Here is a 15,636-nt window from a genome sequence, read left to right as displayed (position 1 = left end):
GAGATGAATGAGGAGAATGAACGCACCTTTCAATGTACAACTGTAGTCACGCCCGCGGGGCATGTACATGTAACAACATCTATGACGCCTGCACACTACTTTGGCAGTGATAAAAACGCCCGCCAGTGCCATTAAGATTAAAAAAAAAGTATTTGGCAAGATGTTTTGAAGGGAGATTGTGTGTCTCTTCAGGCTATGCCAAAAAAAATCCTTGTAAAATGCCGAGGTTGAAACCTGGTCAAAATCCAAACTGCTTGTGTGTGTGTCTGTGTGTGTCTTTGTGTGTGTGTGTCTGTGTGTGTGTCTGTGTGTGTCTGTGTGTGTGTGTCTGTGTGTGTGTGGCTGTGTCTGTCTGCGTGTGTGTGTCGGTGTGTGTCTTTGCGTGTGTGTCTGTGTGTGTCTGTGTGTGTCTGTGTGTGTCGGTGTGTGTCTGTGTGTCTGTGTATGTCTGCGTGTGTGTGTCTGCGTGTGTGTGTCTGCGTGTGTGTGTCTGTGTGTGTGTGTCTGCGTGTGTGTGTCTGTGTGTGACTGTCTGCGTGTGTGTGTCTGTGCGTGTGTCTGTGTGTGTGTGAGTATGCGTGTGTGTGTCTGCGTGTGTGTCTGTCTGCGTGTGTGTGTCTGCCTGTGTGTGTCTGCGTGTATGTGTGTGTGTCTGCGTGTGTGTCTGTGTGTGTCTGTGTGTGTGTCTGTGTGTGTTTGTGTGTGTGTCTGTGTGTGTGTGTCTGTGTGTGTGTGTGAGTATGCGTGTGTGTGTCTGCCTGTGTGTCTGTCTGCGTGTGTGTGTCTGCCTGTGTATGTGTCTGCGTGTGTGTATGTGTATGTGCGTCTGCGTGTGTGTCTGTGTGTGTCTGTGTGTGCCGTGCCGGCCTTCACACATGTGCTCGCTAACAGCACTTGCCCCAGCAGTCTTGTTAAAGGCTACCCGGGGGTTCTTTGTCTTTGTGACCACATCAGTGGTGTCTCTTCTCCGCAGGGTTCTTGGCTCGGATCACTGAATGAGTTTCATTAAAGTGCGCGACGGGCCTTTCATCTATTTATCATTTATCTATCGTTTATTTGAATACTACTCATAGGTAAATACAAAAAACACAAACCCCCCCCCCGTATTAGCCTTTTAACAGGCTGCCGGGGGGCAAGTGGGTGGTGCCCCCCAAGCACAGCGCCCGGCCGCCTTTGTCTTCCCAGCGGCGATGTTTTTTGCTAAGTCGACCTAGGGGAAATGTTGCCAAGCCGCTTGAATTACGGCTCCAACGAGCGGATGAAGAAGCCAACGTTTGTGTGGCTCGCCACAAGGCGCCGAAATGCCGAATACGAAACAAATGTTGGCATCTTTCAATAGTTAAGATGTCTAAACGTTTGAAAGGGTCGGTTTAGTCCCACAAGCAAGTGAACTTTGTAGTATTCATTAAAATAAAAAAAATATTTGTTGTACATATTATTTCGATTTAAAGCTTTCGTGACTGCAGGGATTCATCTTCTTGGTTCTTTCGGTAAAGTCACGTAGAATGGAAATAATAAAATAATAAAAATAAAACATTAAATAATTCTCACGACGTTTCGGCCACAACGCAAGCAGCCGTCCTCAGGTGGAGAGCAGGTCTGTCGAGTAGACAAAGTCGACGTGACTTTACCGAAAGAACCAAGAAGATGAATCGTTAAGCTGTCTAAACGATTGAAAGGGTCGGTTCAGTCCCACAAGCAAGTTTACTTTGTAGTATTCATTAAAATCGAGTTTTTTTGTACATATCATTATGATTAAGTGTGTTCATGAAGATTACTTTGTAACGGTTGTTGCCAGGGTCGGATTAAGATTTTGTAGGCCCCTGAGCTCCAGGGTACTGTGAGCCCCCCCCCCCCCAGTAATATTTTCAAAAGGAAAACAAAGTTAAAGAAAAATAAAATGTATTTTTACAAGGCTAACAACAAATAAAATTCTGCATTCACGAATGAAATCACTTTTCACTTCATCTTCTTGGTTCTTTCGGTAAAGTCACGTAGAAGGGAAATAATAAATTAAAATAAAACATAATAAAAAATATTTTATTATGTTTTATTTTTATTATTTTAATAAAAATATTTTATTATGTTTTATTTGTATTATTTTAATAAAAATATTTTATTATTTTAATTTTTCTTATTTTATCATTTCCCTTCTACGTGACTTTACCGAAAGAACCAAGAAGATGAATCCCTGCAGTCACGAAAGCTTTAAATAGAAATTTTCACTTCATCTCTGGAGGCCGCTCCACCTGGTGGAGGCTCCCTGGTCTGTAGCCCCTGAAGCCCCCCACGCCTGAACCCGGCCCTGGCTGTTGCTTTGTGGTCAGGTCGAGATGATTTCGAAAAGTGTATTGGTTTAGCCATGTTCGTTTGTTGTAGTACAGAGTTAGACTGATGGCCTTAATCTAACGATCTTAAATTTGGAGCTTTCGTGACTGCAGGAATTACTCTTTGGTTCTTTCGGTAAAGTCACGTATAAAGATAAAATAATAAATTAAATAATAGCATACGACGTTTCGATTGCAACACAAGCAATCATCATCAGGTATAAATGAAATAGCAACAAAAATCTAACCAGAAAACTATAGACAGACATATAAACAGACAGATATCACCAAGATACATAGAGAGAGCAACACAGGCTAATTTGTCTTGTGGTTGTTTGACTTGCATCCCACTGGGATTTTTGCACAAAGCGTTGGTGTACGGTGATTTTTTTCTGCGATATTTTGCTGTCTTTTCTTGGATTTTCTGTTTGCACTTAGTCACATATTCACTTCAATATTTTTTTGTTCATGTTTTTTTTTGTTTGTTGCGGTTGCACCCGATTCAAGAGCCGAATGGCTCACAGGGCTCTACCTAATACATAAACTTGAACTTGAATCGTGACAAGAGGCGCAGATGCCACCACCGCATCTTCAACGCCAGATCCCACAACAGCTGCTGCTGCTGCTGCAGAGTCGAGACACGCAGATGCCTCTCCCAAGATCAGCCCTGACAAACGTCTCTCACCGCCGTCTCAAGACAACTTGGTTTTTTTTCTGGAGGGTCTCGCCTGGAGGGGCAACGCGGAGGAGGAGAATGGGGCCACGTGTTTAATCCCAAATGGTGCCACGTGTCTAATCCCCAATTGAGTGACACGCAGGATTGAGATGTTTGCCATTGTACGTATTTTCATCTCTTCTTTTTACAATTGCACTGTTACGATTTTTTTTTGCCGATAGCACGAACCCAGACAACCCGGATGAAACCCATTGCAGAACAGAGGGGAGAGGGCATTCAAACTCGACACAGAGAGGCGCCCGATTCGGGATTAGAACACGAGAAAGTGTTGCTGTGAGGGACGAGTGTTACCACTGCGCCACCGTGCCTCCAAAAGGTTTACTGCGGGTAAACCCGCGTTCTTTGCACGAACATTCTTCCCTTATCAAGATTCAAGACCCGAGTTGCAAATATCGGCCAAACACCGCGGCTGATGCCACCACGAACACCGCCACCACCACCACGACACCTCATCGCCTCCTTCCCCACCTCGAGATCTCACAGCTGTCACTGCACAGCAGCAGCAGAGACACGCTGCGGTCTCCGAGGCCACCACCACCATCTGTGCATGATCCACCAACCCTCGCTGGACTCCAGGCAGCAGCCACGTGCGGTGATTGGCAACGCGCCGAGCACTCCGTGTTCCAACGAGCAGGAGACATTCGATATCTTTGCAACCCTGATGCAGACTCGCCTCCTTTTTTTCATTGACAAAATAATGTAACATAATGTTCCATATTCTTAGGCTTTTTCGGTAAAGTCACGTAGGTAAAAACATTAAAAAGTAAAATAAAATAAAAAATAAAAATCACGACGTTTCGGAGGCAACACAAGCTTCCGTCTTCAGGTGGTACCGTCACAGCCACGACAGCTGTATCAAGTAAACGTCGTGATTTTATTTATTTATTTTATTTTACTTTTTAATGTTTTTACCTACGTGACTTTACCGAAAAAGCCTAAGAATATGAATCATTGCAGTCACGAAAGCTTCAAATCTAGAATTAACATAATGTTTCCCGCTGCGTCATTGCCCAGTTCCAACTCGTATTGAAAATAAGAGTGAGTTTTGGGATACCTCCCCGCCCCCGTATAGACACAATTGGTTGGACCGGAAATCCACCGTCGTAATGATGATGATTGCTATTTGTATTCTCATCATCATCATTTGGAATTATAGTCATCAATATCGTCATTAATCTAACACGTACATCTCTTCGCAGGCCACGTGAATATTCGTCTATGTTTATTTTTTCTGGGGGGGGGGGGTGGTTAGGCCACGGGATTATCTGACAAAATTTGTGTCGTCAATGACCCTCCACCACCCGACGTAGCTAAAGAAATTAAAATTGTGACGCGCAGAAGCCTTTAACGGCGCACCAATTATCACCATCGCTTGAGTTCGCTCCCCGGCTCAGTCGAACAACGATCCTCAAAGCCAAACTTTAACAGCGATGAGATACCGCGACGTTTCGCGGCAAGCATCATCAGCAGGGCAAGTTCCAGGAGAGTCAGACCGGCAGTGTTGCGGCGTAGGAATTGCATCTTAATTGCTAAATCAGACAATTGCTCAGTCAGACAATTGCTCAAACTAGGCGTTACAAGTCTTCCTTTCGTCGATGTCTCCAGTCACCACCCGCGGTGCGCCTGGGCCTGCGAGGTTATTCGGTGCGGACCCAAATGCGACCACGTGCACTGCCATCGTTGGGGCTTCGCCATTGGTGCTCCGTGCAACACCACGTGGTCGCTGCGCACGTGGGGAGCGGTGGCGCAGCGGTTAGCGCGCGGGCTGCCGAAAACTCGACGTCGATTTCACGCTCGCGGTCCATATCAGCGAGGAACATTTTGAATCGAACTTGGGCCTCCCCTAGGTCGACTCAGCCTCAAACGAGTGCCTGGTGCGGTGCGTAAGCATCGGCAATGGGGAGACAAAGGCGGCCGGGCGTGGTGCTGGGCACGCACCCCCTTCGCGTACCGTGCCGACCTTCACAGGTGCTGCACTTGCCCCAGCAGGCCCTTGAAGGCTACACGAGGTGGGGGGGGGGATCTTTGTCTTTGTGTGCATCGTGGTGTGCGTGTCTCTTATTTATTTTGCCCGCCAGATTGCGCACTTCAAAGCGTCATTTTTGAAATTCATGACGGTTCTTCTATCAGCAGTGGGACCGAATAGATAATGTTTAATCTCGATGGAGACAATTCTGTCATTTGTGACAACACACGACCCAAGACACTCACACACACGAACAAAGACGCACACAGAGACACACACAGACAAAGACGCAGACACACGCAGACACACATACAAAGACAGACGTACAGACATGCACAGAGCTATATATTTCTGTAAAAAATGGGATCTAATCTTCCGTATAATTACGGTAAAATTTACTGGCAACTTACTACCAAAAAGTTACTGTAAATGTACGGAATTATTTTTGACAGTGTAGACACACACAAATCCGCAGACAAAGACACAAAGACACACACAAACGCACAGACATACACAGAAACGCACAGACACAGACACACAGAGCCACACACGGACATAGACAACAAAACAAAAACACGCGCGCGGGCGCGAAACGAGAAACGCATCTTAATTAATATATAAATGTAAATACATTTCGCTGGGGGTGTGAGTGGTGGGGGGTTCGTACGGGGTGTTAGTGCGGGGGGGTTAGAGTGGGGTTGTTTTGGTGAAGTTAGTGGGGGGGGGTGGCGAGTTTAGTGGGGGGGGGGGGGGGGTTAGTGGGGGGGGGTTAGTGGGGGCGGTGAGTGGGGGGGGGGTGAGTGGGGGGGTTAGTGCGTGGGAGTGGGGTGATGTTAGTGGGGGGGGGGGGTGAGTGGGTGGTGTTAGTGGGGGGGGTGAGTGGGGTGGTGTTAGTGGGGGGGTGAGTGGGGTGTTATTAGTGGGGGGGTTAGTGGGGGGGGTGAGTGGGTGGTGTTAGTGGGGGGGTTAGTGGGGGGGTGTGAGTGGGGTGGTGTTAGTGGGGGGGGGGGGTGAGTGGGGGGGGGTGAGTGGGGGGGGTGCGTGTAAGGCGTTAATCATCTCCTCCGCGTCCTTGTACCACGGGGGGAGGGGGAGGGGGTGGAGGAATCGTGTTTGATATTTCATGGCGCTCTGTGTAATAATATCGCGAATGAACAAAAAATGTAACCAATGATTGTGGCGGTGATTTGGACAAAGCGTGCGTTTAGCGCGGACGGGGTGACGGCCGCGCGCCTGGAGATTGGCTTGGCAAATCTTCTCCGGCGTTTGAACATAATCCGTCTGAGTTGTGTTTTTTTTATTTCCTTTTGCCGAGCCGCGTGGAAGAAGAGAAGAAGGGAAAAAAAAGAGAGACTGAGAAATAAATGTCCCGCTGATCATAACACCGATTCCCTCGAGGCAAAAGGCTTCAAAATCGCACGGCTCTCATATTCCTTTCGAATATAAAAAAGACTCCTTTGATAACGACCGCTCCTCCTGATATTCTCGATATTGAATTCCCACGATTTATACCCGACCACGCGAGATTATGCGTGTTGCTGTTGTTGCTTAAGTCCTGGCAACAACAAACGAACCGCACGTCGTTTGGACGTGATCGTCAGCCAGGAAGTCAGCCAACCAAACCTTTTTTTTTTAACGCTCTATAGAAATATATATATAAATAATCAAACCTTGCCGTGTTCGTCATTAACGTTACCTTATAAATTACACTTGTTGTTCTTTTTTTTACTCTGAACACATTCCTCAATAACACTGTGTGTGGCCTTAAAATTTAAAAATATATATAACAGGCGACGTTTCGGACAATGGCTCTGCTTCATAGCACACAAATAATGGCCCGCTCATACGCTGTGAAGAAAGGTAATTTATCTTCTTGGTTCTTTCGGTGAAGTCACGTAGAAGGGAAATAATAAAATAATAAAAATAAAACATAATAAAATACAATTCTCACGACGTTTCGGCCACAACACAAGCAGCCATCCTCAGGTGAAGAACAGGTCTGTCGGGAAAACGCTGTCTTGTGTTGTGGCCGCAACGTCGTGAGAATTGTATTTTATTATGTTTTATTTTTATTAATTTATTATTTCCCTTCTACGTGACTTTACCGACAGAACCAAGAAGATGAATCCCTGCATTCACGAAAGCTTTAAATCGAAATTTAAAGGTAATTTATTTTTCATAACGCGTTGAGTGTTGACTTTTGTTGACTCTGCTTGTGCACCACTACCAAACGCGGCACCAGCACCATCACCACGACATAGGCAGACGTTCCAGGCAATGCCCCTATTTCAGGAGTTTATATTAGAACAAAAAAAAAACTCATCAGGACGCTTGCAACCCTGTACGCATACAAACCACCTGTTCATAGTTTGTGCAGTACACAAAGTTTACAATTACGAATAGCACCCCAAGTGCTATTCGACCATACTTCACCACGCCAGTCAGTTTGCGTCGATGGCGTGGCGGCAAGGGTCAGTGAAGAAGTCACCCGCCACTGATGGTAAGTCAGGAGCCCAGGGAATTGAACTTATCTTAATTTGGAGCTTTCGTGACTGCAGGAATTACTCTTTGGTTCTTTCGGTAAAGTCACGTATAAAGATAAAATAATAGTATGCTATTATTGAATTTATTATTTTATCTTTATACGTGACTTTACCGAAAGAATCAACGTTCAATTGAACTTATGTTTCCGCGTTCAAAGAGCAATGTGCTACCACTCCCACAAAACTTTAACAATTCTTAAATCATCATCATCATCATAATCAGCCGTGATATATCCACTGCTGGAAGAAGCCCGGCCAAAGGCATCGCCAATTTCTCACTGCGATGCAATGATCCAACCAGCGCCTGCACACGAGCTGATATTATCGCTCCGTCTCCGTGGTGGTGCCCTTCCCGGCGTATCCCTTCAATTGGCTGCGACTGCCTCATTGGTCGTGACCAGCGGTCATCACCCCCCCCCCACACCTCTGATTAGCAAGGTTGGCTACGTACGGTGCGACGGAAGTTCAACATCCTGCAGAACCCCTGTTCACGACCACCCCTGTTAATGACTAATCGCTTAACGACGGGCCTCCATAGAGCCCAATGTGTAGTGTATAGTGTAGTGTATACTGTAGTGTAGTGTATAGTGTATTGTATAGTGTAGTGTATAGTGTAGTGTATAGTAGTGTAGTGTGTAGTGTATAGTAGTGTGTAGTAGTGTGTAGTGTAGTGTATAGTGTAGTGTATAGTAGTGTGTAGTAGTGTGTAGTGTAATGTATAGTGTAGTGTATAGTAGTGTATAGTGTAGTGTATAGTGTAGTGTATAGTGTAGTGTATAGTGTAGTGTGTAGTGTATAGTGTAGTGTATAGTGTCGTGTATAGTGTAGTGTATAGTGGTGTATAGTGTAGTGTGTAGTGTATAGTGTAGTGTATAGTGTAGTGTATAGTGTAGTGTATAGTGTAGTGTATAGTAGTGTAGTGTATTGTATAGTGTATAGTAGTGTAGTGTATAGTGTAGTGTATAGTGTAGTGTATAGTGTAGTGTATAGTAGTGTAGTGTATTGTATAGTGTATAGTAGTGTAGTGTATAGTGTAGTGTATAGTGTAGTGTATAGTGTAGTGTATAGTAGTGTGTAGTAGTGTGTAGTGTAGTGTATAGTGTAGTGTATAGTAGTGTAGTGTATAGTGTATAGTAGTGTAGTGTATAGTAGTGTAGTGTATAGTAGTGTAGTGTATAGTAGTGTAGTGTATAGTAGTGTAGTGTATAGTGTAGTATATAGTAGTGGAGTGTATACTAGTGTACAGTATTGTATAGTAGTGTAGTGTATAGTAGTGCATAGTAGTGTCGTATATATAGTAGTGTATTGTATAGCAGTGTAGTGTATGGTAGTGTCTAGTGTAGTGTATAGTGTATACGAGTGTATAGTAGTGTAAAGTAGTTTGGTGTAGAGTGTAATGTATAGTAGTGTAGTGCCTCCATACAGCTCAATGTGTAGTGTAGTGTATAGTAGTGTAGTGTACAGTAGTGTATACTGTAGTGTATAGTAGTGTAGTGTATACTAGTTTTTAGTAGTGAAAAGTAGTTTAGTGTAGAGTGTAATGTATAGTGGTGTAGTGCCTCCATAGAGCCCAATGTGTTCACTTACCGACCATTCCCCTGTTAACGCCGGGCAGTAAATATCAATGCAATGGTTAACCATATTTCTTATAATATTATGTGTTTAATAACGTTGTTAGTATCTTTTTGTATTATTACCCATTTCTTAAATATTATAAAGTACGTTTTTTGGGTAAAAAAGGGGTAAATTTCGATGCCATCGGAACGAATTAGGCCTTTAATGCATCTCCTATACTCGCTTAACGACCAAATCACTGAACGACCGTTTTCGTGTAAGCAATTAGCGTCGTTAGGAGGCAGAGGTCGCAACCGGGTACCCGATACCCGTACCCTACCCGATATCCGGCTACCCGTACCCGGCCGGGTACGGGTACCCGTTTGCGACCCTGGTGCGGCCGGGTACGGGTACGGGTATACCGTGAGTCACTGGTGAGTAACCGTTTGTCACTCATTTCCCAACGTCTTGTCTATTCTCACAATTCAAGTTCCTAGAATCAACCCACCCGCGCTTGCAACATGGCTTCATCCCAGAGGTCGCAATCGGGTACCCGTACCCTACCCGATACCCGGCCGGGTACGTGTACGGGTAAGGAATCAAAACCCGTTTGTGACCTCTGTTAGGAGGGGCTTCTCCTGGACACACATCGACCTCAAAGATCGACGTGATGCCCCTAACTTCGACTGTGATCACGAAGAGCGCCGCTAAAGGCGCGCCAGGAGATGCACCGCTCGGAGTTTCCACTCAGAGGGCCCCACGTGGATCAGAGGAGAGAATGGCTACAGACAGAACTGGATGAGTGACTTTCACCGTCACGTGCGTGCCTGCTGGATGACATCACACGAGGTCAAGATGGCATCGCGCCTCGACATCGCGATCTGAAATTCAAGTCCTTATCGGGCGGATGAAAATGCGCAAGGTGTTGTGTTGGTTACCGTGTGGTTTTTATTTTGCCTTTCTCGCTATACGCATTTTTTTAAAAATCATCACCGCGCCATCGGTGTTACGCAGTTAGATGAAGAATCCACATGGTTGTCTCGTTTTAGTGTGAGGAATTGGCCAGCGGAAGTGGATACCACAGAACAATTCTAGATTTGAAGCTTTCGTGACTGCAAGGATTCATATTCTTAGGTTTTTTCGGTAAAGTCACGTAGGTAAAAATTTAAAATTAATAAAAGTAAAAATAAAATAAAAATCACGACGTTTCGGAGGCAACACAAGCTTCCGTCTTCCGTCTTCAAGTGGAACCTACGTGACTTTACCGAAAAAACCTAAGAATATGGACCACAGAACAACTTCGAAGATCATGTCACGTGACCTCTGTTACACTCAGTCGGGGGCGGGCAGCACTTGTGAACCCATCCCTGCCACACAGAATAATGTCCTCCACATGGCAGTCAAACCGATACTCTTAACTTTCAGAGCTCCGACATTAAAAGAGGAACCAAAAATGCTTCATTTTTATTGTGCAGCCATTGGTGACTGGGCTGAGGCCATCAAATCGCTACAACTGAGTGCTCCGCTTAGTCTTAGAACACTGCCGACATGTGTTTCTGTTTCACGGCATAAAAAAAAACTAAATGTACCTGCAAATATTTTACATGAAGTTACTATTTCACAAACATCACTACAAACCACAGCAAAATGAACATGAAACTTAGATTTAAAGCTTTCGTGACTGCAGGGATTCTTATTCTTGGTTCTTTCGGTAAAGTCACGTAGAAGGGAAATAAGAAAATAATAAAAATATTAAACAATACAATTCTCACGACGTTTCGACTGCAACACAAGCAATCATCATCAGGTAATGAAATCCATAACAAGAAAATTTTCATATTTTCACGTAAACGGAACGTGGCCAATTCGTCACTAGTACAGCACTAACCGGTATGTTGGAGAGCCAATGGACAGAAAGGATAAGATCATAGGGCTCGCATAATGCACATTAACAATGTACATTGACTCATTAATCCCCCCCCCCCTCCACTTTGCGCAAGAGCGCAGAAGCGTGGTCACCACATCTACGCCTCTATATAAGGAACGAAACACGTGGACTTCTCCACAAATCTGGCTGTCGCCTGATGAAGCTAACTGTAATTACTGGCGAAACGTCGTACTCAGATTGTAAATGTTGTGGCTTGGCTCTTGAAATGTGATGTTTCCCAGGGGAACTCTGTTACCATTTGCGTTTTAATGCCTTTTTTGCGATATGTTCTTTCATCATAATCCTCACTTTAGGTAAATATTTTAAATATTATTTTGTAATATACTCTACATTATGTGATTTACACTATGAGACCTCCTTTACCAGTGGCAAAATATAATGATAGGTTTTTACCCTTTCAACTGGTTGTGTTGTGGTTATTGAAAACATGATGCCTTGTATAAAGGTGTCAGTTTTTCTACCAGTTGAAAGGGTAAAAAATTAACCCGTAAAAACAAAGTTTTTCACTCTAAATCCTTTATGTGCGTGGCGGCTAGAGTCCTCTCGTCCTCTGGCTTGAGATGGCTGCCACCTATGGGTCAAATGATTGTCTGCCAGCATTAAGCAATTGGTAATTAAATATTTAAAAAAATTTCCCTAAACAGTGTAAAATTTTGGAAAAAAATTTTCACGAAAATAAATTGTCACGCAAGCAAGCAAGCGAACTTAATATAAAGGATTTAAAAACCTATCACTATATTGTGTGATTTGTTGCCATTTTCCCTCCTTCACCATGTTTTTATTTGTATTATTCTTGCGACCCGTTCAGCACGTTATGTTTGCCAGGGAACCCGACGCTTTTGTTGATGAAACCCGATTCAAGAGCTGCTTTGTTCACGGAGTACTTCAAAATAAACTGAAACTAAGACTGAAAGTGACATCAGGATCGATATTGGAATGTGAATCAGACAATAAGATGTGTTCTCGCCAAAGATCCTCACAGTGAAACGAAAACACGTTTTCTGGACGGTGGATAATGGAGAAAATTGAGAATAATCTTGACGAAATGTATATTGACAAGCTGAGATTTAAGTGATTGTGGGTGGAGTGGTGGTGCAACGGTTGGCGCTCTGTGCTATGAACCCATCGGCCAAAGTTCTATTCCCAGCCACGGTGACCATCAGTGACGTCTTAACCAGCATCCGGCACTGACCAGCGTGGTGAAGTATGGTCAAACAACCCGCACAACCACCATGCTATCATCCAACAAGCTGATTGATAAAGTGCTATTACTGCAATAATATAGACTAAACTATTATTAATTTTACCAGGTCAGGCCCCACTGAGCTGTATAGCTCTTTTTCAGAAGCCACTTGGCCACAAATGATAGCTCAACGAAGTGGCTTATCACGTTGACATTTACAGCAATCAAATACTCTCAGCGAGTGATGTTGATTCTAAATGTGGAGGGTGAAAACCGGAGGACCCGGAGAAAAACCCACGCGACCACGGGGAGAGAGACACGCAAACTCCAAATATACAGCAACAGGCGGCAGGGTCGGGATCGAGCCCACGACCTCCTGTATACCAGGCGAGGGAGTTAACATCTCCTAGCCACCGTGATCATGATGAGAGAGAGACACGCAAACTCCAAATATACTGCAGGCGTCAGGGTCGAGATCGAACCCAAGACCTCCTGTAGACCAGGCGAGGTCATTAACATCTACTAGCCACCGTGATTATGATGAGAGAAATATACGTAAACTCCAAATATACAGCAGGCGTCAGGGTCGGGATCGAACCCACGACCTCCTGTGTGCCAGGCGAGGTAATTAACATTTACTAGCCACCGTGATCATGATGAGAGAGAGACACGCAAACTCCAAATATACAGCATGCGTCTTCAGGGTTGAGATCGAACCCACGACCTCCTGCGTACCAGGCGAGGTTGTTAACATCTCCTAGCCACCGCCAATGGGAATTCACTACGAGCAATCGTGAAGAACTTAATGAAGACGGCTGAAAAGTTGGGCTCAAGATAAAGACGAGTACTACAAAGGTCGCGTTCTTATATCCAACTCGCGGATTACGTGGAACAAAGACTGGCGCACGGCATTATCATTTTTACCCTAAGCCGGATTAGGGAATGTATTTCATGGAGTTTATCAGCACAGACAAACAAAAACGAACATGCCCCGTGTAGCCGATAACATGCTGTTGGGGCAAGTGCTGTTAGCGGCACACGAGAGGGTGGGTGGACAAAACCACGCCCGGCCGCCTTTGTCTCCCCGGTGGCGATGTTTACTACACACCGCACCAGATACTTATTTGAGGCTGAGTCGACCTAGGGGAGGCCCAGGACCGGTTCAGATAATCGTCACTGGGTGTTGGCCGTGAGCGGGAATCGAACCCGGGTGGCCGGGTTTGCAGCGCAGCGCGGCGCTAACCGTTGCGCCACCGCTCCCCACGGAAAAACACGCCCCCTCCCCCCCATGTCACACGGCCTAAGATTAATCTCTGCAAGCGTGGCATGTTCTGCACAACTTGAAAAGTTGTTTTGCCGAGACGGATAGAGGCAATGCACCTCAAACACCAAAACAATCGCCAAGTTCAAACATCTGAATTCGGGGAGCGGTAGTGTAGCGGTAAGCGCCCTGCACCACGATCTGAACCGGGTGCCTGTGCGTCCTCCCCGTAGGTCGGCTCAGCCTCAAATGAGTAACCTCATGGCGCGGTGATGTCATCATCGCCACCGTATCTCTTCAGTGATACGTCACGAGGTGAGGGGGTCCTCAATGATAACTGCTGCTCAAAGCCACCCAGATGTCGTCAAGGAGCTGTAGACCATCATCACGCGAACTGCGGTCATCGCAGCAGCAGTAGCTGCTGGGCCATCGGACAAAGGCGGCGGTCACCGTATCATTGCGCGGCGTTTGCAGATTGCGCTTCTGCGGCCGTCTGGAACGCTCTTCCTTCCGACATTAGGAAAGCCACTGGAGCTAGGCACTTTTAAATCGCCATCATCATCATCGAGATTGACAAACTAATTTCTTCAAAACTGTTTTTTGTGTTCAGTTTGTTTTCCCTCCCTACGCACATCAGATTACCATGCTTGCCTACGTACGGTGCGAAAGAGGTTCAACATACACACACGGCACGGGTGGCTACGTACGGTGCGAAAGAAGTCTAACACACAGCACAGTTGGCTACGTACGGTGCAAAAGAAGTTCAACACGCAACGCACCCAGCGGAGTCGGCGGTGTTTCAAGCACGCCGGCGAACAGCTGACGCCAACAAAGTCGAGCGAGTCACTTTCATTGGGAAAGTGGCGACAGGGGAAAGGGGGTGGTGGAGGCAGGCGGCTCGACAATGACAGCTCTCTGACACGGGATTCTTTTCAACACCTCCAGTGAACTCACCTCTGTGTCCCTGCAGTCAAGTGGGGGGAGGGAGGGCGGGGGGCGGCAATTGCCGCTTTTTGTTGTGGCAACTTTGGGGAGGTTATGGAACGCACGCGAACTCCAAGCCCGACTTTGCTGACTGCCCCCGAGGCAGGCGTAGCAAAGACAAAGCTCCCCCGTGTAGCCCAGACGGACTGTTAGGGCAAGTTCCTGTCGCACCTATGAAGGCCGGCACGGCACACGAGGGGTAGTGACGTGTCCGATCGAAGACGCCCGACCGCCTTTGTCTTTCCCCACTAATGGCGGTGTTTACACAGCGCTCCAGGTACTAATTTGAGGCTGAGTCGACCTAGGGCAGGCCCAGGACCGGTTCAGATAAACGTCACACTGCTGTTGGCAGTGAACGGGAATCGAACTCGGTCCGCCGGGTTTGTAGCTAAGCTACACTTCTGCACTCCCCCACAAAAGACAAAGACAAAGATCCCCCGTATAGCCTTAACAGACTGTAGGGGCAAGTGCTGTTAGCGAGCACCTATGAAGGCCGGCACGGCACACGAGGGGGTTGGTGGCCAACACCACGCCCGGCCGCCTTTGTCTCCCTAGCGGCGATGTTTACACATCGCACTAGGTACTCATTTTAGGCTGAGTCGACCTAGAGGAGGCCCGGGACCGGTTCAGATAATCGTCACTGGTGTTGGCCGTGAGCGGGAATCGAACTCGGGTCGCCGGGTTTATAGCGCAGCGTAGCGCTAACCGCTACACTATCGCTCCCCACAGCACCCCCGTGTAGCCCAGACTCCCCCACACACACACACACAGGTACGCACAGGTACACACGCACACCCACAAGGTATGGATAGAGTGGTATTTTTTTTTTATATCTCTATGGGTATCTATGTCTCTCTGTATTGGGCAATATGTTCAGGAGCTAAAACGGCAAAGTCGAGGTCTCCTGCTGGCCACAACGAGAGAGCTTCAGCAGAGAGAGAGAGTTCGTGTCGTGTCGCTGTTCCTCCTCCTCCTCATCATCGCTTGAAGGAGCGCAAACCACAGTGGGTTTACTGCGTGATCCAATGATACGAATAATGCCACATTCAATGTAGTGATACACTCGCTATGTTGATCGTGGAAACCACGGTGGCGAGATGTTAACTACCTCGCCTGGTATACAGAAGGTCGTGG

The sequence above is a fragment of the Lethenteron reissneri genome, chromosome 45 (assembly GCF_015708825.2).
Source record: "Lethenteron reissneri isolate LAM-NWPU_2019-01 chromosome 45, ASM1570882v1, whole genome shotgun sequence".
Classification (NCBI taxonomy): Eukaryota; Metazoa; Chordata; class Hyperoartia; order Petromyzontiformes; family Petromyzontidae; genus Lethenteron; species Lethenteron reissneri.
This window is presented reverse-complemented; position numbering follows the sequence as displayed.